Source organism: Alligator sinensis, unplaced genomic scaffold (assembly GCF_000455745.1).
Source record: "Alligator sinensis unplaced genomic scaffold, ASM45574v1 scaffold957_1, whole genome shotgun sequence".
In the NCBI taxonomy this organism is placed as follows: Eukaryota; Metazoa; Chordata; order Crocodylia; family Alligatoridae; genus Alligator; species Alligator sinensis.
Window position 1 is genome coordinate 1,275,744 of NW_005842039.1, and position 6,010 is coordinate 1,281,753.

The window sequence follows — 6,010 nt, forward strand, 5'->3', positions numbered from 1 at the left end:
GATAAAACAATCACAAAACAGGCTTAGTCCTCTATTTGTTCTCAAACTGTTCACAATCCTACGTGTTTCATAGTATGATGCAAGTAACCTATTAAACTTTGAGGAAAAAAAGTGTTTTGCTCATTTTTATAGATTAACTAGCAAGGTCTAATAAAAAATTTAACAATTTTTTAATGAACTAAGTCTGTCTTCCTCTCTGCAGACATCATGAATGGTGTGCATAAGTCTTTGTAGAGTAGAAATGCTACTTCTTTTGGGTACAGCTTGGCTAAAAGATGCATCAGAAAAGAACATTCAGACTTCGTTTTTCGGCAAAAACTGCACAGTTAATATAGAAAATAACTTGCCCAATCCCCCGCTTTTTACTCTGTTACATCAGAGAAACTCTATTGAAAGTCACAGTTACACCATCATAAATCTAGAGTAATCCAGCAGTGTTCAAATAAACTTTTATAAAAACACTGTTTTCAATAATAGTCAGCCTTTTTCTCTGAGAAGACATTTTTGGAACAAATGTGAAGCATTACAATTAAGACAACACATTTTTGAAGGTTTGCAAATGAAACAACAACTGTTATACAAGAGGTTTACTTTGCACTTGGTCTTACAAACAGCTCTATTTTTAATGTATGTTACATAGCTGGCAGTCTTTGAGATCTGATTATAGATGAATATCAAATTGCCTTAACCAGACCACACAAACTTTGTATGTCTACAAATGTATACTTGCTTGTGCCTACACATGCTTAGAGTGAACTAGCACCTGTTTGAATATGTAGAAAGGTCATCAGGGATATTGGTTGTAGCTGTGTTGGTCTGAGGGCACAGGCAGACAAAACTCTTTAGGTAGAGGAATATCTTTTATTAGACCAACTAAATAGTTGCAAAAAAAATGATTTCTTTGCAAGCTTTCAGGCTCACACACCCTTCTTCAGGCAAAGGAGACATCAAAGGTGGCAAGAGCTCTCCCAGGTTGAAAAGACGCTTCATCTTGGAAAGGAGAAACTAGAAAGGTCCTGACACCCGTGTGGACAGGTTTTGTGCATGATAAATTTCTTGCTTAGACAGACATTATGATCTGTTATGAGTTATGCCTGTCTTAGTGCTATAAATATGTGTGTGTGAGAGGAAGTTTGTATGTGTGGATAAGTAGAAAAAATAACTATTTACATCTGCCTTTTAAGTGGTTTCCCATAAAGGTGACTATTTTGAATCTTTACTAAGCTTCAAGGGAATGCACCCAGATGATTGTGTAAAAACTAGAGCCAGAATTATTTTTTGGTGAATGCCGTATTCTCTGAAAAAATATACTTTTGGGGCTGCTGAAATTATTCACAAGTTCTGATTGAATTAAGCTAATCATTCTGAATAAAAAATGGGAAAAGTCTAAACAAAGTATATTTATTTTTGTTCTCAAACAACAGACTCATTTAAATTTTAAAAAAAACTGTCAACATTTGAAAGGATTAAAAAGGGCTAGAAAAAGCTGAAAACAAAATAAATGTTTACCCTAAGGCTGGTCCAAATGAACTTCTCTCTCTTTTTTCCCTTCATTACACCAGTAGAACACCAAAAAAAGGGCATCAAACATTTTATGAAGTCTTTTTGCCAGGGAATTGAAACATCAATTATTTGATCAACTCTAATTAGAACATAAGGCCACAATTCTACAAGGAACTAAGTGTTTCCTGGATGCTGTGCCTTTAACTCTCAGTGAGCATATCTACACACGTAAATAACCTGGGAGCAGTTTACTCTCCAGTAAACTACTCAAGAGTAAACTCTCCTGGGCACGTATCTACGTGTGCAGAGGCGCAGGAACAGATTTGTTGATCCTAGCAGTAGACTGCTCTGGCTCCTTGCAGCCCTGCAAAGAGCCCCTGCAGCAGCCAGGGGGAACTCTAGGCTCCCCTTGAGTTGCAGGGCCAGTGCTGGGTCCTGCAACCATGGGGCTCAGTTTGGGAGAAAAGAATCTCCCAGTGCCAGTCCCATGACTGTGGATCTGGCACTGGGAGATAAATATTTCCCAGCCTGGGTCCCATGACCATGGAGCAGAGGCTGGGACCCCCCCTGCTGCTGGGGCAGGGGAACACCGTCTCCACCCGGGCTCTGGTGGTCAAGCCTGCCCTAGCAGCAACCAGCCCCCGGCAGCAATTGCCTGTCTCCTGCTGCCCAGCTGACTGGGAGCACATTTGCTTCTGGTCAGGAGTCTCTACAAGCGCTACTGTGCAGTAAGTAATCTTGAGTGAATTTGCTACTTGCATTTTCAGGTAGCAAACTTACTTGTGATTAGAGCCAATTACTGCACAGTAAGCATCTGCATGTGTAGACATGGATGCTTACTGTGTAGTAATTAATTCTACTGAGCAGTAAAGTGTCTTGTGTAGACCTGTCCAGTGAAGAGTGTGAAATGGAAATTCTTAAGGCTGCAGTCATAAGTAACTTTTGAAATGTGTCCAAGTGTAATGGGGGCTTCACAACATTTTAAAAGGCATCGTTTCACTCATGGAACATATATAAACCCCCTTTTTTAAAGGCATAAAGTATTGAGGAACAATAGTAATTCTCAGGATGTACTTTTCATCTGAGAAGATCAAACCCACAAGTAATTAAAATAAATCACTTAATCAGTGTGTCTCATTCTACCTACTTGTCCTTAAAAATAAAACACATAAGCCTTTTGTTAAGGGAATAAAATTGGCAAAAGTGTTAGATTGTCGTGCACACAACTCAGATTTCCTGTTTGTTCGTGAAAGAGGTACAAGAAGTCACTTATTCCTCTTGTATGTTTCCCAAAACAAGCTCAAATTTGATCTAGAAGTACAGCCTCTGAGTTGATGGGCAGTTTTCATCTCCATGCCTGGACCTGCCTTGGGGGAAATAATCATGTTGTAGTGATTCATTAGCATCCTAAACATGAATTAGTTACTAAAAGTACCACCCTTAAATCTACAGGACTTCCCTTATACTGCTCTACAAACAGCTTCACATATAAATTGCCCTATCCTTGCCATTCTAGTAGTAAGCCTGGATTAAGCTGACATTATTAATCATGCTAAACTGTCCGTTGACTCGTTGAGGTTGACTAGTTAGGACTAAGAGAACTCATCTACTCATCTTGATTTGTAACCTAAGCTGGCACCAGAATCTGAAGATAAATCAACAAGGGTGCAGGAGTACAATGCTAATCTACTGTGTAACTCTGAAGGTTTTAACTAATATTGTAACACTGAGAAACATAAGCTTGAGGCTTCCCCTCACCCCCAAAGTGCACAACTCTGTTCATTTATATATTGTCTTTAGAGATGCTGTAGTCCTAAAAGGAAGATTAAGTTATCCCTGCTCCCTGTCTGAAAAGTACATACTACTGTGAAATTAAAGCATTATCCCATTTCTCAAGAGAAGAAAACAGTTTGTGCTTTGGCATTACTTGACAGAATATTTCTTCATCACTAATTCACTTCAAATCTCTGTGTTTGAAGAGCTAGGGGGTATGATCAGAATACTGCATATTTGGATATACTACTTGAAACATACTTTCATACTTACTATACCTATTGTACTGTAGTTCAGATCCAAAGTACTGTAATATCCCTCCATTATTTACAAACTAATATTTCAAGTTTATTGCTTTATATTATGTATGCTATGCTGTAAAATCCATATAAGGGAAATAAATTGTACTTTCCCCAGTCACCATAAAAAATCCCCATTGAATAATTCCTCAGAATAATTATTGGTGTATAGATTATAGACAACCAATTTGCCACAAGTATTCAGTACTTGAGAGTAAGCTTTTAGGGTTAGTTTAAAATTTTTATATAGGTCACAAGACAAATTTCAGTTTCCTAACTGGATGAATCGAACTTTTAAATAAAGTTTCTGACATGAACACTTAGGCTTATGAATTAACAACTCACTTTTCACAAATATTGTCCAATGTTCACTTAACATCCAATGCTTCATGTATGCTTCTGACAGGAAATAAGTTTTCTAGAAAATTCAAATACAAAATTCTATAGAAAAGCAGGCTTTTTTATTTGCAGAGGAAAAAGGTTATGATAGATTTAAGATAAAAATTATTATCCTGTTGCACAATGCCCTGTATGCTGACATCACTATAAAAGTAATAAGCCTTTAGCCAGGTAAGAAAGCCTTTGGTCAGGTTTAAAAAAATGTCAGCATTGCATTGTTAAAAGTATTGTTCTTCAGCCTGTCCATTCCTATTCTGAGTGTACATGTCATTGTCCTCACCCCGCTACAAGTGTAAAATATCCTGTATGAGTTTTTCATTAAGGTGTCACAGCTGCTTAGATAAATGAATGAGCATAGCCAATGTGTGAATGCAGAAGAAGGAGCATCACCAGCTGCTCCAGTACAGTAAGCTTCGAAGTGTGAATGTGCTTGATGAAAGTAACAGAAGCCTAAGGTCTCCAGACCATGGCTGATGAATTTGTAAGTAATTATAGGAGATAAAGTTTTTAAAAAATGCATCCCATGGATAGATAGATTGTGCTTAAGAAAATTAAAGCTGGGTAGGAAGAACAAGAGCAAAGTCATGATTCTGCAAGTGATCCCTGCCCCCATGTGGAGTTCTATAGCTGCAGTTCTTCATGGACAGAGCAGTGTGCTTGCAGAAAGTCTTTTATGGGATTGGTGTCTTAGTTCATACATGGCAAAACGAGCTGCATAAAAAGTTAATCAAGCATTTTACTCAGTCCACCTACACAGCTGAATTTCTATTTAGGGACTGAATGACTCAGAATACTGGGGATAGGCCATTCTAGGGACAGGACAATTACTATAGTGGTTCAGGTCAGTAATCCAGCAGGATATTTGATAGTCTGTACTGACAGTGGCCAGTTAATTCCTGAGGGAGAATGTCTAGCATTTGAAAGTTTGTTTAATTGTATCTCAACTACTTTGTTGGTCCAATAAAAGATATCAGTATAAGAAATCTTTGCCTCTCACATATGCTTCTTTGCATCATGTAAAGTTATGGAAAAAAAACTTCCCCATCTTGCTGACTCCAAGGACTTCTAGACTGGTTTATGGGTCAAAGCATCAGGTTCTATGCACTATATACTGCTTTACATCATCTTATGTGGTTTAGATATTCTTATTATCCATATATCTAACTCTATCCTTTTTACCATATTTACTCAAATAGAAGATGTATAGAAGAATTTTGTCATTTGCACTGAGAGTTTAGGGGAAGTACAAGCTGGATTGGACTAATGGAGATATGTGCTAAAGGGAAGAGGAATGAAGATTAATTCATCCAAAATGGAATATATGCACTGTGATTTATCTGAGGCACCTGATTTTGGAAATGTGATAATTGATGAGAAACATATTTACAGAGTTGACAAGTTCAAGTATCTGGGGTCAACTGTTCAGCGGAATGCAGAGTTAGATGAAGAGATGAATTATCAAATAACAGCAGGGTGGACAAACTGGAAATTGGTGACAGGAATATTATGCAACAGGAGAGTATCAGTGAAGCTGAAGGGAAAAGTCTACAAGATGTGTGCATCCAGTGCTATTGTACAGAGTGGAGACATAGCCTCTGAAGAAAACTCAAGAAAGGAGACTGAGTATGACAGAGATGAGACTGCTTCTATGGATGTGTGGAATGATGAAGATGGATAAAGTGAGGAATAATTATATTAGAGGATTGGTGAAGGGAGTGAAGGCATCTAAGAAAGTATAAGAGAGAAGACTGGCATGGTATGAGCATGTTCAAAGGAGTCTGGAAGAATATGTGGGAAAAGAAGTTACCAGAATGAAACTACCAGGGAGAAGGGGAAGAGGAAGACTGAAGATCTTCGTGCGTGGATGACCTCTACCTGACTCAAGAAGTCTATGGGCCAACGAGAGGCAAAGCGCTGCTCGACCTGGTACTGGCTACTGGGGATGACCTAGTCGGCGACCTAGTGATCGATGGGAAGCTGGGTGACAGCGACCACGAGCTGATCACCTTCACCATCCGCCGAAAAGCTGGCAAGTC